Raw genomic sequence first — 19208 nt, 5'->3', positions numbered from 1 at the left:
CTCCTTTCCCAGAAAATGCATGAATAATCTACCCCTTGTTTAGCATATAGTCAAGAAATAACTGTAAGTATACTCAGTCAAGCAGCCCATCCTGCTGCTCTGCCTATGGAGTAGGCATTCTTTTGTTCCTTTACTTCTGTAATAAACTTGCTTTCACTTTACTCTGTGGACTTGCCCTGAATTCTTTCTCAGATGAGATCCAAGAACCCTCTCTTGGGGTCTGGATCAGGACCCCTTTCTGGCAACATTCACATGATCCTTTGCCCTGTGTTTCTGTGTGTTCTTTTCTGACTCTCATAGGTGTCACTGAAATGTCAGGGGTTTGGTCTATGTCTCATTTCTTAAAGCACAGATAGCCCATCATTGAGATGAGTTATTGCCAGGGAAGAAGGCTTTTATTTGGGTGCTACAGCTGAGAATAGGGGATCAGTCTCAACTCCATCTCCCAAATGACTAAAATTGGGAGGTTTACAGAGAAGGGTATGGATATAGCTAATTGTGGAAAGGAACTGTTGCTGGGGAGAGGTAAGGAAGCAATCATGATGAATGAGGGGTTTGGTGTCTCACAGTCTGGATGTGGTGATCTGGTGAGTTTCACTCCCTTGCCTGAGGGTCAGTTTCCTGAGAAAGACCTTGTCTCTCTCTCTCTCTCTCTCTCTCTCTCTCTCTCTCTCTCTCTCTGTTTTAAAGTGAAAGAAAATTTATTAAGAAAGTAAAGGAATAAAAGAATGGCTACTCCATGGGCAGAGCAGCCCCTCTCTTTTTATTTAAATTTTTTGTGGAGACAGAGTCTGGCTATGTTGCCCAGGCTGGTCTTGAACTCCTGGTCTTAAGCAATCCTCCTGCCCTGGCTTCCTAAAGTGCTGGGATTACAGGCATGAGCCACTGTGCCCAGACCAATGATCTCATTTCAATCCTTACCTTAATTATACCTGCAAATGCCCTATTTCCAAATAAGGTCACTTTCTGAGGTTCAGGATGGACATGAACCTTGTGGGGACACTATTCAAAACACTACACAGACTTCATCAAACACTAAAAACTTTTGGCTGGGCATGGTGGTTTAGGCCTGTAATCCCAGCACTTTGGGAGGCTGAGGCAGGAGAATCCCTTGAGGTCAGGAGTTCAACATCAGCCTAGGCAACATAGTGGGACCCTGTCTCTACAAAAAATACAAAAATTGGCCAGGCATGGTGATGCATGCCTGTGGTCCCAGCTACTCAGGAAGCTGAGGTGGGAGGATTGCTTGAGCCTAGGAGGTTGAGGCTGCAGTGAGTCATGATCAAGCCACTGTACTCCAGCCTGGGTGACAGAGTGAGACGCTGTCTCAAAAAAAAAAAAAAAAAAAAAAAAAAGCCAAGTGTGGTGGCTCACACCTCGCAGCATTTTGGGAGGCTGAGGTGCAAGGATTGCTGGAGCCCAGGAGTTTGAGACCAACCTGGGCAAAATAGCAAGACCCCATCTCTAGCACTAAAAAAAAAAAAAAAAAAAAAAAAAAAAAAGCCAGGCATGGTAGCATGTCTGTGGTCTCAGCTGCTTGGGAGGCTGAAATGGGGGATCACCTGAGCCTGGGAGGTCAAGGCTGCAGTGAACTGGGATCACACCACTACACTCCAGTCTGGGTGACAGAGCAAAACCTTGTCCCCCTACAACCTCCAAAAAGAAGACATTAATATTAATTTAATTAAAAACAGTAATACAGGATAGGGATTTTAGCACTTTGCCTAAAACAGTTCCATTTTTTATCTTTAGTATTGCTTTATGTAGATTTGTGGCTGTTCATTGCGATTAGGTTGTTGGTTATTAATTTTTAGCAGCGTCAGTATGTTTGTCCATGGTGGAAGTATCCTCCTTCCCACATCTAGTTTTCTCCTTCTCTTCTGCTACGAACGTGGAAACCAGATGGTCAAGCTTATTTTATTGTTTAAAATTGTGTAGGGGTGGAAAAATTCCACCTCCACCCTCTTGGGTCCCAGCTGGGCCCAGTAAATATTTTTGTGTTTATTTTATTTTATTTTTGAGACAGGTTCTTGCTCTGTCACTCGGGCTGGAGTGCAGTGGCACGATCACAGCTCACTGCAGTCTCAACCTCCTGAGCTGAAGCGATCCTCTCACCTCAGCCTCCAGAGTAGCTGGCACCACAGGGATATACCACCACACCTAGATAATGTTTTTATTTTTTTGTAGAGACAATGTCTTGTTATGTTGCCTAGGCTGGTCTTGAACTCCTGAGCTCAAGTGATCCTCCTGCCTTACCCTCCCAAAGTGCTGGGATTCCAGGTGTGAGCCATCATGCCTGGCCTGGGCCCAAGAATTAAACTGATACAATGTAGATTAATAGGAGAAAAGCATAACATTGTATAAGTTTTACATGGCATGGGGGCCCTCACAAAGAAATAAAGACCCGAAGAAACAAGTCAGTTACTTATATGCTGAGGTGGACAAAGTGTAGTAAACTATGAAAATGTGATAAGGCAAAGGAGCTTGGGCTAGGGGAGTTAACTGGGTGGAGAAATAGCCAGGAAGATAAGGGTTAGTTTAACAAGTCTTGTTTGTACGGAATTCCTTCAGACTCAACTTTCTCATCCTTGATGATAACGCTGTTGCATCTTTCTAGTATAGGGAGGGTGTCTTTCCCATGGGAATTTTATCTTCTGCTTTTAAGAAAGAGCACAAAGGGCCGGGCGCAGCGGCTCATGCCTGTAATCCCAGCACTTTGGGAGGCCCAGGCGGGTGGATCACGAGGTCAGGAGATCGAGACCATCCTGGCTAACAATGTGAAACCCCGCCTCTACTAAAAATACAAAAAATTAGCCAGGTGTGGTGTCAGGCACCTGTAGTCCCAGCTACTCGGGAGGCTGAGGCAGGAGAATGGCGTGAACCCGGGAGGCGGAGCTTGCAGTGAGCCGAGATAGCACCACTGCACTCCAGCCTGGGCGGCAGAGCCAGACTGCATCTCAAAAAAAAAAAAAAAAAAAAAGGCCGGGCGCGGTGGCTCAAGCCTGTAATCCCAGCACTTTGGGAGGCCGAGACGGGTGGATCACGAGGTCAGGAGATCGAGACCATCCTGGCTAACACGGTGAAACCCCGTCTCTACTAACAATACAAAAAACTAGCCGGGCGAGGTGGCGGGCGCCTGTAGTCCCAGCTACTCGGGAGGCTAAGGCAGGAGAATGGCGTAAACCCAGGAGGCGGAGCTTGCAGTGAGCTGAGATCCGGCCACTGCACTCCAGCCCGGGCGACACAGCAAGACTCCATCTCAAAAAAAAAAAAAAAAAAAAAAAAGAAAAAGCACAAAGGTCAAGGTTATCTTCTTACACCTGTTGTTTTTCTTTTTTGTTTTCAATAAAGAAAACAGTTCTTGGCTCACAGTTCTGCAGGTTTTACAGGAAGCATGGTGCTGACATCTGCTCAGCTTCTGGGGAGGCCTCAGGCAGCTTATAGCCATGATGGAAGGCCAAGGGGAGCAGTGTCATCACATGGCGAAGCAGGAGCGAGAGCCACCTGTTGTTTTTCAGGAGCCTTTAACTTACATAATCAATATTCCTGGACAGCATATCTCAATCCCCTCAACTCCCCAATATGGAACTTCCCTAGAAGTGGTCCCGTGGCCCCAGCTACTTGGGAGGCTGAGGTGGGAGAATCACTTAAGCTGGGGAGCTCAAGTGTGCAGTAAGCTGTGATGCCACCACTGCACTCCAGCCTAGGTGACAGAGCAAGACCCTGTCTCAAAAAAAAAAAAAAAAGTGACATTCCAGTCAAAGCTTTGGTAATATAACTAATGTTTTAAATCGTGTCCTTTTATAAAGAGAATAGATTCTTATTGAACTTATGCAAATAACCATTTTGCCATGAAAATAAGAATACTCACTGATAGTTTCTAAATTCTGGAGAGATCAAGCAGGGAAAAAAAAATACATGTTTCAGTTCTGCTTACAATATTATATTTTGCCAAATTGCTGCAAGCTATATATAGTTTAAGAGAAATGAAAAAAGATTTCTTAAATCTGGAAAACAAAATGTTAAAATAATCAGCAATGTTTCAGACAAGTAATTTTCTTTAAAAAATCATATTTTATTTATTTATTTATGTATTTATTTATTTATTTATTTATTTTTTGAGACGGAGTCTCACTCTGCCACCTGGGCTGGAGTGCAGTGGCACGATCTCGGTTCACTGCAACCTCCGCCTCCCAGGTTCACACCATTCTCCCGCCTCAGCCTTTCGAGTACTGGGACTACAGGTGCCCGCGACTATGCCTGGCTAATTTTTTGTATTTTTAGTAAAGACAGGGTTTCACCATGTTAGCCAGGATGGTCTTGATCTCCTGACCTCGTGATCCGCCCGCCTCAGCCTCCCAAAGTGCTGGGATTACAGGTGTGAGCCACTGCGCCCAGCCTAAAAAATCATATTTTTGGAATCAATTCATTCAATCCCATGTAATTAATTCTTGTTTTGCTTGATCTTGAATGAGTAGTTTTATGAATCCAAGTTTTCCATTAAAATTCTGAAAGTTCTTATCCAGTCCAATGGTATGATCTTAAAATTATCAGAAACCTATATTCCAGTGAACTTATCTGAGTCTTTTCCAGGAATATTTTTGAAGATAAACAGCTTTAGGCTGGGCATGATGGCTTGTGCCTGCAATCCCAGTATTTTGGGAGGTTAAGGTAGGAGAATCACTTGAAGCCAGGAGTTTGAGAATGAGACCCTGTCTTTACAACTGAAAAAAAAAAAGACAAGAAAAAAATGAAGATAAATAATTTTGGACTAGTCATTGTAAGTGCTTTCAGGAATAATCAAAGTAAACAATTGCTGTCTGCAAATGACAAAAGACTTAAAGTAGCCATAGTTAAAGATCTGATGAGAGTTTTCTATAATAATATCAACTGGCAGGGAAATTTGCCTATATTCTGTGTCATACAACATTTTAAGATTATAACTAGAATTATGACTGATAGTGTTACATTAGGACATATAACTTTTTAGGAATTTCATACAACTTCTGGAACAATTTTATTATTTATTTATTTATTTTTGAGACGGAATCTCGCTCTGTCCCCCAAGCTGCAGTGCAGTGGCACGATCTCGGTTCACTGCAACCTCCACCTCCTGGATTCAAGCAATTCTCCTGCCTCAGTCTCCCGAGTAGCTGGGACTACAGGAACGTGTCACCACGCCCAGCTAATTTTTGTATTTTTAGTAGAGAAAGGGTTTCTCTATGTTGGCCAGGCTGATCTTGAACTCCTTACCTCAGGTGATCCACCTGCTTCGGCCTCGCAAAGTGCTGGGATTACAGGCGTGAGCCACTGTGCCTGGCTTGGAACACTTATTTTAATTTATTTTATCTTATTTTGAGACAGAGTCTCACTCTTGTCATCTAGGCTGGAGTGCAGTGGCACGATCTCAGCTCACTGCAACTTCTGCCTCCTGGATTCAAGTGATTCTCCTGCCTCGGTCTTCTGAGTAGCTGGGATTACAGGAGCCCGCCACCATGCCCTGATAATTTTTGTATTTTCAGTAGAAATAGGGTTTCACCATGTTGGACAGGCTGGTCTTGAACTCCTGACCTCAGGTGATCCACTTCCCTCAGCCTCCCAAAGAAAGAAAAGACCTTCGTTATTTTTTTATAAATTTTTATTTTGAGAGAGTCTCGTTCTGTCACCCAGATTGGAGTGCAGCAGCACAAATACAGCTCACTGCAGCCTTAATCTCCTGGGATCAAGTGATCCTCCCACTTCAGCCTCCTCAGTAGCTGGGACCGCAGGTACGCAGCATTACTCTGGCTAATTTTTATATTTTTTTGTAGAGACTGGGTCTTGCTATGTGGCCCAGGCTGATCTCAAACTCCTGACTTCCAGGGATTCTCTTGCCCTGGTCTCCCAAAGTGCTGGAATTACAGATACGAGCCACTGCGACTGGCCAGACCCTCGCTGTTAACAAGGTGATGAAAGTTGAGACAATTAATACAAACTCCCCTGAGAGACATGATGGGACAGAGAGACACTTCGTGTTACGGGCTCCTGGCCAGCTTGCTAGCTGCCAGGTGCAAGCCGAACAATTTGTGTCTCCTGGCTGGCAGAGACTAGAGAGAATATCCTCACTGGTCACAAAGCCAAGCTCTCAAGGCATAAAACAATTCAAAAGGAGAACCACACAAAAGATACAGACACGGAAAACCAGGACTGTTCCAGGGAGGCTGTGGATCAATAACCTATGGGTAGCCAGAACTAAATTCACAAGAGTCACACTTCAAAGAGCCAATTCTTACAAATGGTTTTCTCCTGCCAATCCAGATTTAGGAAAAGGGATAAGGAAAACTTTTACCTTTTCTCTCAACTGCACACTACAGAGATCTAGGAGCGCTGACTTTGATAAGAATTCCTACCTCTGCCAGCTTTTGTCAGGTCTCTTGGGATCTCATCTGCAGGCTCCGGAGTGAGTAGGGTGGCCCCCAGCATTTGAGGATTACATCCTCATTGTCCGAAAGTGGAGGAGTGGAAAAATTCCACCTCCATCTTCTTAGGGTTCCAGCTGGGTCTAAGAATTAAATGGACATAACATAGATTAACAAAAGAAAAACATAATATTGTACTCTTACATGGCATGGGAACCCTCATAAAGAAATAAAGACCTAAAGAAACAGTTACAGGCCAGGTGTGGTGGCTCACACCTGTAATCCCAGCACTTTAGGAGGCCAAGGCAGGTGGATCACTTGAGCCCAGGAGTTTGAGACCAGCCTGGGCAACGTGCTGAAACCCCTGTCTCTACCAAAAAAAAAAAAAAAAGCAAAAATTAGCCAGGTGTGGTGGTGCACCCCTGTAGTCCCAGCTACTAGGGAGGCTGAGGTGGAAGGATTGCTTGAGCCCAGGAGGTCGAGGCTGCAGTGAGCTGTATTTGTGCCACTGTACTCCAGCCTGGGTAACAGCGTGAGACCCTGTCACATAAATAAATAAATAAATAAATACATAATAGAAAAAGAAACAGCCAGTTACTTATATACTGAATTCAACAAAGAGTAGTAAACTGTGAAAATGTCATAAGACACTGGGGTTTCAGCTAGGGTAGTTAATTGGGTAGAGAAGTAGTTAGGAAGTTAAGAGTTAGTTTAACAAGTTTGGTTTGTATGGAATTCCTTCAGCCTCAACTTTCTTGTTTTTAATGATGAGGCTGTTGTATCTTTCCAGTATAGAGAGGATGTCTTCCCCACGGGAACTTCATTTTCTGCTTTTAAGATAACAAAGGTCAAGGTGACCTTCTTACACCTGTTAATTTTTAAGTGTCTTTAACTTACATAATCACTATGCCAGAATAGCATGGTTTTTGTTTGTTTGTTTTGAGACAGAGTCTCGCTCTGTCACCCAGGCTGGAGTACAGTGGCACAACCTCGGCTCACTGCAACCTCCACCTCCTGGGTTCAAGCGATTCTCCTGCCTCAGCCTCCCGAGTAGCTGGGATTACAGGCGCCCACCACCACACCCAGCTAATTTTTTGTGTTTATATAGTAGAGACAGGATTTCAATATGTTGGTCAGTCTGGTCTCGAACTCCTGACCTCAGGTGATGCACCCACCTTGGCCTCCCAAAGTGCTGGGATTACTAGTATGCATTACTACACGCGGCCTGAATAGCATGTTTTAACCACTTCAGTTAGAATATATAAAGTGTAACTTAAGATTTGCTTATACACTTTATATATGTCATGGTTCTTGTGACATCTATATTGGCCTGTGCAAAGGGCATTTTTTTTTCTTTTGTAAATATAGATAAATTACCTCTCTGTGTGGGAAATAATAGTACCTATTTTAAGGGTTGTTGTAAGGATTAAAAGTGGGAAAGATTAAGTTGAGGTAGATTTAGCATAATTCAGTTATGTATTTTTTCCATTTATTAGTTTTTAAAGTTATAAAAACAAATCAACAAATCAATATACTGTTCTTTATTATCTAATTTACAGTAATGGGATGTCATGAGTAGCCAAATTATAAACTATTTATAGAGCAAGGAATATAGAACAAATAATGATATTCCTTTGGTAAAATGTATCAATATGCAAGTATCAAACTCTGAGGAAATCAGACATAGAACTATTAATTCAATTTAATTTAATTTTATCTTGAGACAAGACCTTGCTCTGTCACCCAGGTTGGAGTGCAGTGGTGCGATCATAGCTCACTGCAGCCTCAATCTCCTGGCCTCCAGTGATCCTCCTGCCTCAGCTTCCCAAGTAGCTGGGACTGCAGGTGAGTGCCACCATGCTCAACTAATTTCTAAATGTTTTTTTGTAGAGACATGCATGATACCACTATGTCGTCCTCAGTTCAAGTGATCCTCCTGCCTTGTCTCCCCAAAGTGCTGGGATTATAGGCATGAGCAACCTCGCCCAGCCAGTTTCATTAGATATCATGAGAAAACTTTTCGTATGGATTTAATGAAAACATATAAGCTGCAAAAATGAATTGATCTGGCAAGTAACATAGAATTGTGTTTTCATTAGTGGGAAATAGACAATATTAAATAAAATGAGATAATAAAGATAAGAATTGACTAATAATGGAATATTCTAAATTTTTATTTTGTTACATAAACGAAGTATGAATAATTTATCATATAATTTGATACAAATATTTTATAACCACCTTGTTGAAAAACACACACCACATTTGAAAGAAATCATGTAAAAGTTTTATTGGTTTCTTTTAGCTAGTGTGTCATGAAAAGTTTGGTGATCCTAAAAATAGATTTTAATTACATTTAAGATAATCAGCTGGGTGTGGTGGCTCACGCCTGTAATCACAGCACTTTGGGAGACCAAGGTGGGAGGATGGCTTGAGCCCAGAAGTTCGAGATCAGCCTGGACAATTGGTGAAACCCCAACTCCCAACTCTACAAAAAATAGAAAAATTAGCCTGGCTTGGTGGGGCGTGCCTGTAGTCTCACCAATAGGGAGGCTAAGGTGGGAGGATTGCTTGAGCTGGGAGGTCAATGCTGCAGTGAGCTTTGATCGTGCCACTCCACTCCAGTCTGGGCGACAGTGAGATCCTGTTTCAAAAATAAATAAGTAGGCCAGGTATGGTGGCTCACACTGGTAATCCCAGCACTTTGGGAGGCCAAGGTGTGTGGATCACCTGAGACCAGGAGTTCCAGAGCAGCCTGGCCAACATGGTGAAACCTCATCTTTAAAAATAAATAAATAAAAGTAAATAAATTAAATTAAATAATCAACTGCTTTCGCCATTCCAACATATTTCTTTCCTGCTAATGATGTGAGTTTGAGATGAGTATTGAGGATAGCTGAAAATTACTATATATATATATATATATATATATATATATATATGTAGTTTTGTGGGGTTTGTTTGTTTGTTTGAGATGGAGTCTTGCTCTGTTGTCAGGCTGGAGTGCAGTGGCACAATCTCAGCTCACCGCAACCTCCGCCTCCCGGGTTCAAGCGATTCTCCTGCCTCAGCCTCCCAAGTAGCTGGGATTCCAGGCACCCACCACTCCCAGCTAATTTTTGTATTTTTAGTAGAGGCAGGATTTCACCATGTTAGCCAGGATGGTCTCGATCTCCTGACCTCATGATCTGCCTGCCTCAGTCTCCCAAAATGCTGGGATTACAGGTGTGAGCCACTGCACCCGGCTGAAAATTACTATATTTATATATGTGAAAAAGCTATTTTTTAAACAGATGCTCTCTTTGCTTTGCTTTCTTAAGATCAAGGCATTTGCTGATAATTCTTAGGGGATGGAAAAAGTTTTATTCCTACCACCCCACTTACCATATATTTTATTCATGAAGACCATAACAAGAGCCAAAATACCCCATTCCTAAAGCCAGGTTTCACTCTTAACAGAAGTATGTGAAAGACAGAAAAAGAGTGGTTCCTTTTTGATTGTTGAAGATTTCTCCCTCGTCTGATGCCTTGGTGGGTATTTATCTGATGGTGCCATAAAATAAGATTTCAGGTTAATAATGGGTATGCTTTCCTTTCTGAAAAATTGGGAAAGAGCTATTGTGAATATGGGCGCTTTCCCAAGCAGGTTGATTTTAGGAAAGAGAACACATGAAGTTGAGGATCAGATTTCCACAAAGCTATCCATAATTGAGCACCTCTTGGAAAGCATTTTGTACTCCCAACAGTATGGGAATCCCCAGTTTGAAGACCACTGGGGTAGACTCAAAAATGGCTAACCATGCCTTAAGAAAATATTGCCATCTAGTGGCAACTACTCCAGACATAGGCACAAAGACCTAAAGGTTCCCTTGACCCTTTGAAGGACACTTCTGGATGATTCAGCCACAAGGAGCAAAATATCTCATATTTATATTGTACGTTTACTTAACATTACTCTTTCTATATATACTGTGTTATCTACTATTCCAAGCAAGTCCTTAAGATGCACATGCTCTTTCCTTCTATAGATAAGGCATTTGAGGAACGGAGAGAGTCATTTATCCAAGATCATATTTTCATTTATTTATTTAAGATCCATTTATCAGGCACTGTTACACGACTGGCATTATTCTAGGCTCGGAGAAGGGGCATGGGTTATGGGTGAACTGAAAGATGACTAAGACACATGTCCTTACGTCATTCGCAATCTAACGGGGACACAAAACTATGAATGGGGAAATCAGGACTTGTATCTAGGACTACTAATGTGTATCAGTGTCCTTCTCACTGTACCATGGCACAGTAAACATAAATGTCAGAAGGGTGTTCGAGTGATCCTGGGAGTCCTTGCAGTCACATGAACCCAGTCACGGAGGAGGGTGGTGTCCAAGCAAAATGACTCACTGAATTAAAATGTCATTTGAACAGAGTGCCTGCCCTTCCCTCCCCTTCTAATCTGTTGTTTGTAATTTGCTGTGGGCTTGGAAACCCAATAAGGAAATTTATTAAAAGAGTATGTAACATGAAAGTAAATGATCTGAATGAAAATCCCAGAAGCTCCCCGAGGAGTGTTGTGTATGAACTTTGGAGCATAAACTTGACTTCTACTTTGACCATTCTTGAGACTTTCTTAAGATGGCCTCTCTGAGCTGAGGCCAGACAGGTGAGTTAGGCAGTGAGCTGTGAGTGGGCCGTGTTACAGTCGAATCGATAATCCTGCTGTAGTGGGCACAACACGTTAGGAAAGACCCACATTCTCAAGACATGCTGGCCTCCCCAGCCTCACCTTCAGGATCTTCCCCAACTCTGTGCACTGCAGAAATTGATGTTCTTTCTGTTTTTTGAACATTCCAAGTTCTTGCCTAACTCAGGCCTTTGTAATATTTCTCCCTCTCCTTCACTGTTCACATGTATCTTTCAGGATTCAGCTTAAATGTCACCTTTTTAGAAAGCCCTTCATCGACTGCTCTACCACATTAATACAGGGTCCTGCACCTCATCTATACACTCTGCTAATACTTTGTTGTATCCTAAAAATGTCCTACTGATATTTTTCTATGCTAACTGAAACTGAAGCACTCACCACCTTCTAACTAACACTATTTTGTCTACATCTTTATTGGTCTATCTCCCTCCACCATAAAGTAAGCTTTGTGAGGACAGGGGTTGTGTATTTGGCTCATTTCTGTATCCCTACCACCTAGAACAGACTTGGCACATGGTAGGCCCTCAGTAAATATCAGTGAATGAATTGAATGAACACTCTTTTCCTCTTTGTCTCAGTGGCCATTCTCAGTAAATGCAGCCAGACGGCCAGACCGACCTGGTTTTCTTAAATAGATTCTGACAGTTTTACTTGGCAGCTCATGAAGCAGCACTGCTGTGTGCCTTTGTTCCAGGAAATGGACTTCAAGTCACCTTCCCAGGGCCCAAGCTTCTTTGGGACAGGAAATCAGGCATGGATTAGGTACATAAAGTTGGGGCTTCCTAAGTCTACACCGCCATATTGTTGGTTAACTCTGGGTAAGAGGTCACAGTTCTGTCCTGATATCAGGTTAGCTCTCTTCCATTCCTAACTACAACTGCACCTCTGTAAGGAGCCGGCTCTCCGGCCTTTGTACCACAGATCACTGCAGCAGGGTGGCCCTGGGGCGAGTGGAACTTCTCTCATTCATCCTTCCCTGCTTCTGGATAAACAATGCCAAGTTCATCCCCTGCTGGTATTAAGTCAAGAGTGGATGTCTTGTGCATATGTCTCCTGCGAAGGGCTGAAAATGGACTGTTGAGAACCAATTTCCAGTGAGAGCCATGGGACCTAGGAAGAACCAAGGTCCCTGAGCTCAGGGACTTCGGGAGACATCGATGAAGGTCCAGTTCGTATCCAGTACTACTCTAAACATAGCAATGAATAATCCCTGCCCTCTTAGAGGGAGGGGTGGGGCTGAATACCTCCCTTGCTAAGGAGCTATCAGCCAGCATCCTATCCCTGCCTCCAGAGCAGCCAGTCTTGCTGGGAGTATGGCCTGCAGCCTCCAGTCTCCACTGCCTCACTTTCTGTTCACTTCTTCTAAACTCACTACCTTTCCAAATTCAATGCATACTCTTCTGTTCCTCACCTACTGCAGTCCCCTTTTGAGTTCCTTGGATGGGATAAGTATTTCCCACCCCAGGTCTTTGCACACTTTGGATGGGATAAGTATTTCCCATGTCTTTGCACACACTGTTCTGTCTCTATCTCCATAAAAAGCCACTTCCCCTCAACTAACATTGTTCTACCACCTTGTGGCTTCTGTTTTCACCTGTTAAGCAACCCAACCTGCATTTGCCAATGTAATCAAAGGTGTATCTGTTTCTAAATGTGTGGATGCATGTAGGGAGAACTGATGTTTTGTGAATGTTATCTTATCCAAGAGCATGGGAGACCTTCCCATTTGTTCCAAGTCTTTGTTGTGTTCCTGAGGAACATTTTAAAGTTTTCATCATATAGATCTTGTACAATTCTTGGCAAGTCTACTCCTAGGAATTTTTAAATTTTTATTTTTGAGACAAGGTCTCACTGTGTTGCCCAGGCTGGAGCAGTGGCACGATCGTGGCTCACTGCAGCCTCAACCTCCTGGGCTCAAGCGATCCTTCCACCTCAGCCTCCTGAGTAGCTGGGACTGTAGGGATGCACCACCACGGCCAGCTAATTTTTGTATTTTTTTTTGTAGAGACGGGGTTTCACTGTGTTGCCCACGCTGGTCTTGAACTCTGGACTCAAGCGATTTTCCCACTTCAACCTTGCAAAATGCTGGGATTATAGTCATGAGCCACCATGCCTGGTCTGGGAATTTACGTTTTTTTGTTGCTATTCAAAATAGTGTCTTTTCCCCACTGTACCTAATTGATTGCTATTTGCATACCTAAAAGATAATTGGTTTATAGACATTAATTGAATATTTGTTTTGTTTATAGTGCATTTTCTATTTGATTCTGTTGGCTTTTCTGAATATATAGTAATACAATCTATGTAAATAGTGATACTTTATAACTTTTTTCCAGTTTTGATACCATGAGTTCCCTTCTCTTGTCTAATTGCATTGACTAATACATCTAGAAAGATGTTAAATAACATGGTGATAGTGGGCATCCTTGTCTTGTTTCTAAGTTTAGTGAGAATGCTTCCCTTGCTTCCCCCTTAGGCATAAAGCTGAGTTTTTGGTTGTGCATAAATATGTTGAATCTGTACATATCTATCTTCACTGCTGTCATCTTAGTTCAAGACACCATGATCTTTCACCTGGACTAATGTAATAGCTCTCTAATTTTCATTTTCTTTTTTTTTTTTGGAGACGGAGTCTAGCTCTGTTGCCCAGGCTGGAGTGTAGTGGCGTGATCTCAGCTCACTGCAACCTCCGCCTCCAGGGTTCAAGCGATTCTCCTGCCTCAGCCTCCTGAGTGGCTGGGATTACAGGTGTACACCACCATGCCCAGCTAATTTTTGTATTTTTAGTAGAGACAGGGTTTCACCATGTTGGCCAGGATGGGCTCAATCTCTTGGCTTCGTGATCCGCCCGCCTCTGCCTCCCGAACTTCTGGGATTACAGGTGTGAGCCACTGTGCCTGGCCTCATTTTCATTCTTGTTCTTTCCAGTTTATTCTCCACATAACAGCTGGAGTGTTTTCTTAAAAATGAAAATCTGATCATGTTGTTTCTCTCTTAAAACTTTTCAGTGGCTTCTCATTTCTTTTCGGAGAAAGTCTAAAATCCTTAATGTGATCCACAGGCCCTGTGTGATTTGACCTCCATGTGCATTTCCAGCTTCATTGTGTACCCTCTCTTTCTTCCTTCCCACAGTCCAGCTCACAAAGGCCTTTCAGTTCCTTGAGCATGATAAGTTTCTCCCACCTCCAGATTTGGCACGTGCAAAGGTTCTTTCTCTATCTCTTTGCTTAGCTAACCTCATCCTACTTACCCTTTGCATTTCAACTTCTTACTCACTTCCTCAGGAAAACCTTTCCTAATACCTCAGACAAGGTGTTACATATTCTCATTGCACCTTCTCCTTTTCTTTTATAGTCCTTTTCACCATAGCATGCTTAAATATAACCATTTATACCATTTTTTACAATTGTCTGTCTTTCCTGCTGGATTGTGAATTGTTCTAGTACCTGATACATAGTCAATTCTCAATAACTATTCATTAAATACATAAATTAATATAAAGTATTCATAATATATTGATGACAGAAGAACTGCATTCCTGAGGTGTTGTTTGTTTTATTTATTTATTTATTTTAAATGGAGTCTCGCTCTGTGGCCCAGGCTGGAGTGCAGTGGCATGAGTTTGGCTTACTGCAGCCTCCGCCTCCTGGGTTCAAGAGATTCTGTTGCTTTAGCCTCCTGAGTAGCTGGGATTACAGGCACTTGCCACCATGCCCGGCTAATTTTTGAATTTTTATTAGAGATGGGGTTTCTCCATGTTGGCCAGGCTGGTCTTGAACTCCTTACCTTTAGTGATCTACCCACTTTGGCCTCCCAAAGTGCTGGGATTACAGGTGTTAGCCACTGCACCCAGTCACATTCTTGAGTTTTTATATAAAAAATTCTCAAGTTCTGTGACTGCACAATCATGAGTGAGTGGTGTCTTTGCAGGGGAAATATGAAATGATACCAAAGCAAACAGATTAGACAATGGGCACGTATTATTACATCAGATAATAAGGTATTTGACATTACCTACTGAGGTCATGTCAAAAGGACTCTAGAGCTAGCCTGAAGATGTTCCCATTGGCCAAAGATGGAACAATCTGTACAATAACTGCAATAGATAGAGACATATCAAGTGTGTTTATCTCATAATGATATCAAGCAAATAAAAACTCAGAGTTAACCTTCTGGAGGATGGTGGTGAACTAGCTTATTCTTTTGAAAACTGGCAATAAAGAGAAAAAAATCAAGCACTTATTTTGCCTTTCCTACATTAACTTTACCTCTGTGTAACTGAATAGTTAATGAGGGAAATTGACTTTTTAAAGGATGTATTCCAGGTAATAAATGAAGAAAAATGATAGAATTAAATCATCACAGTTTTGCAACCTAGATTGCATTAACAGATCTAGGCAATGATTATCAGTGATGATGACATCATTATCTGGTACTTTAACTGAATAGAAGTATACAACACAATGTATAAAATGTCTTGTAAGAAGAGAAAAAGTCAAACCTGAATCTGATCAAGACTCTAGGTCTAACTTCCATTTACAGAAAATAAAGGAGACAGAGGAACATGTTGTTTTATACCACAGGGATGCAATGAACAAAGTCTAGACTCTGGGAAATTACAAGACAGAAGACTTGGTTTCTTTTACAAAAAACTGTGAGGAATAAAACGAGATAGAGGAGTTCTTGTCCTTTGTAGGGACATGGATGCAGCTGGAAACCATCATTCTCAGCAAACTATGGCAAGAACAGAAAACCAAATACCACATGTTCTCACTTACAGGTGGGACTTGAACAATGAGATCACTTGGACACAGGAAGGGGAACATCACACACCGGGTCCTATTGTGGGGAGGGGGAGGGGGGAGAGATAGCATTAGGAGATATACCTAATGTAAATGACGAGTTAATGGGTGCAGCACACCAACATGGCACATGTATACATATGTAACAAACCTGCACATTGTACACATGTACCCTAGAACTTAAAGTATATAAAAAAAAAGAGATAGAGAAGAGGATGTAAAGATTTAAAGACTTAAAAAGATGTATCAACCATTTGTGTTGTATGGACCTAGTTTTTTAATTTATACATTTTAAAAATTTGTATTTTTTAGGGATGGGGTCTCTCACTGTCACCCAGACCGTAGTACAGTGGCACTATCATAGCTCAATGTAGCCTCAAACTCCAGGGCTCAAGTGATCCTCTCAACTAGCTGGGACTACACATCTGGGCCACCATTCCCTGCTAATTTTTTTGTTTGTTTGTTTGTTTTTTAGACGGGATTTCACTACATTCCCCAGTGTGGTCTTGAACTCCTGGGCTCCATTGATCCTTTTGCCTCAGACTCCCCAGCAGCTGGGGAAAATAGAAAAATTCTATTATTTTTCTTCATTTATTACCACTGTGCCCAGCATGTATGGACCTTATTTGGATGCCTGGATTTTTGAAGATACTAAGGAATTATTGGAGTTTTAATTTGTTATTATGGTATTATGCTTAATATTATTTTAAAAGAGCATCCTATCATTTAGAGATACATAGGGAAATATTTACAAATGAAATGATGTGATATCTGGAATTTGGGTCTAGTTAATCCTGGGTGGAGAGTGTGGGTAGGGGAGACAAAGACACCAAGATAGCCTATGGATTGAAAATTGTTAAGACTGCTTGATGAGTTCTTGGGGATTCGCTCTATGAATCTGCTTCTTTTACATAGGTTTAACAAGTCAAAATTTATAAAAATTAATAGATGGTGGCCATGGACGTCAGAATCCACTAAGGACTGTGTAACAACTCACCTGCTGAAAACAAAATTAATAGAAAAGAACAAGACGGCATTGCTGCTGGACTTCAATACATCAGACTCAGAGCTAATGCTGAAATTCCAGGAAGCATTTTTAAAAGCAACACAAATCTGGTGTTGAATGTGTAAATCTTGACGGTTTGGGGCTTGAAGGAGCAGTTGTTCCTCACGGTGGAACACCTCAGCAGTTGTTCCTGAGGTGGACGGTGGGGAGCCACAGGCAGAGCTGACTTCAGAAGCTCGGGGCGGTTTGTCCTGGTTGCATCCAGATGATCCAGACAGCAGGGACAGGATGAAATGACAACAAAGACTTATTCCATTTGAGTATTGTCCTGTACTACTTGGATTTCCAAGAAGAAACTTGGATTCAGGGCAATCCTTTTTGCCCAAGCCTTTTTAATTTTTGGCTCTCGTTCCAGTGCTCTCACGATAATAAGCAGCACAATTCATGAGAGTAAACTGGATTTTTATTGAATGAAAGTAAAGAACACAACTATTCAGTGTAGACCAGAGCTCTCCAATAGAACTTTCTGTGATGATGGAAAAGTTTTATCTGCACTGTAATACGGTAGCTACATATGGCTATGTGTAGGACTTGAAATGTGACTAGTGTGATTAAGAAACTGAACTTTAAATTTTATTTAATTTTAACTATTTTAAGTCAAAGTCTCCTGTGGCTAGTGGCTACTGTACTGGAGAGCACAGCTTGACTGTGTGTAATATATATAGTAATTGCTTCCTTAATACTTTCACTGTTAACTCCACCACAAAGAATGCCTTATTCTTGCTAGCTGAACAGGTCAGTCAACGTTCATTTTAGTAGACATTCTTCTCCTATTTCTAGTCTAACTCCTATATTTAAAAAACTACCCAACCCCCCAAAAACAAAAAAACAAAAAAACTAAAGATTTTAATTTTCCCTTTTCCATAAATCCTCCAGGAGACAAATAGGTATATGCAATAGTGCTGAAATGGACTATTTATTTATTTAACAATTTGCAAATCTGGCAGCCCCCAGAATGAGAAGAGGTTCTGAGCAACTCCTGAAAGGGTCTAATCCACACTTTCCATCTTACATAACGTATTAAATTTAACAAATATTTAACGAGCACCTACCCTCCCAGCCACTGTGTCTATTGACTATAGTGGATGCTATAGTATGCTGCCCAGATACCCTCCTTCAGGAGGAAGACACTCATCCTCCCAGCAGCTGGGTGTATTGACCCTAACACCTCCAACTATGGGGATCATATTTCAACACGAGGTTTGAGGGGGACAAACATCCAAACCACGGCAGGGATATAAAAGCCAGACCCACTTGCTGAAATTTTTGACAACCCTGAAAGGCCATCCCAGGCCCAGAGCTCCCCATGGGATGGCCGAGGACTTTGTTGCAACTGTATTTTCAACTTGTCCCTTTTCCCATCCAAGCCCCTAGAGTTGTTCCCAAATGCAAATCTCCATACACACAGACCTGATTCCAACCCTCAAGGAAATTATACTGTTCTGGCAGGGGTGAAGAAACTGAAATCCAGAGAAGTTTAAGGACTAGCCCAATGTCATGCCGCTTATTCGTGGCAGTCAGGACCAGAATCCATTTTCTTGGCATTCGGTGTAGCGCTCTTCCTACTGTACCAAGCGGCCTTATTAATAAAGCACATTGCACCAGGAAATCTCAATCTGCCCTTGGAACCTGTATTAAGGGAATAAGATATCTTTCTGAAATGTTAAGTTGGGCAATAGACAAATTGACTCAACTGGGAGCAGCACTTCTCGCCTCCTCTAAACATAGGATCCTCGTGGAAGTTTCTCTCTTCTCTTCTTATTTTTTTTAAAATAAAAAAATATATCCAAATAGCTTTTTTTTTTCTTTTGAAATAGGGTCTCTGTCACTCAGGCTGGAGTGCAGTGGCGCGATCACGGCTCACTGCAGCCACATTCTCTCTCCTAAGCTCAGGAAGATCCTCCCACTTCAGCCACCTGAGTAGCTGGGACTACAGGCATGCACCACTATGCTTGGCTAATTTTTGTAAATTAGCCAAGACAGGGTTTTGCCATGTTGCCCAGGCTGATCTTGAACTCGTGAGCTCAATGTATCTTCCCGCCTCAGCCTCCCAAAGTGGGATTACAGGCGTGAGCCTCTGTAGCCAGCCAACTTTCTTCTTAAATAGCCCAGATCCCTTGACTACAGGGTTGGTTGCGAGGTGTGTGCCAAGCCCAGTAACCTGGCCATTGATGGTCCAGAGATGGGCACATGACCCAAACCAGATCAATCAGTACCTTTCCCAGAGTTATTCTTAA

At 42.2% G+C, this 19208-nt stretch overlaps 1 protein-coding gene across 10 annotated transcripts in view; it reads left to right on the top strand.

Moving 5' to 3' along the window:
• Positions 1-19208, top strand: part of COMMD1 (copper metabolism domain containing 1) — a 960866-nt gene that overhangs the window by 476274 nt on the left and 465384 nt on the right. Inside the window, exon 1 of one of the 10 annotated variants that reach the window (XM_050753533.1) lies at positions 1554-1558. The exons of the other annotated variants lie outside the window; for them this stretch is intronic. The gene's annotated coding sequence lies outside the window, so the exon portion shown is untranslated. Of the gene's footprint in view, positions 1-1553; positions 1559-19208 lie in introns of those variants that run through there. 10 annotated transcript variants of the gene reach the window in all.

The sequence above is a fragment of the Macaca thibetana genome, chromosome 13 (assembly GCF_024542745.1).
Source record: "Macaca thibetana thibetana isolate TM-01 chromosome 13, ASM2454274v1, whole genome shotgun sequence".
Classification (NCBI taxonomy): domain Eukaryota; kingdom Metazoa; phylum Chordata; class Mammalia; order Primates; family Cercopithecidae; genus Macaca; species Macaca thibetana.
The sequence above is the reverse complement of the archived record's forward strand: the minus strand, read 5'-3'. Positions and strand labels throughout refer to the sequence as shown.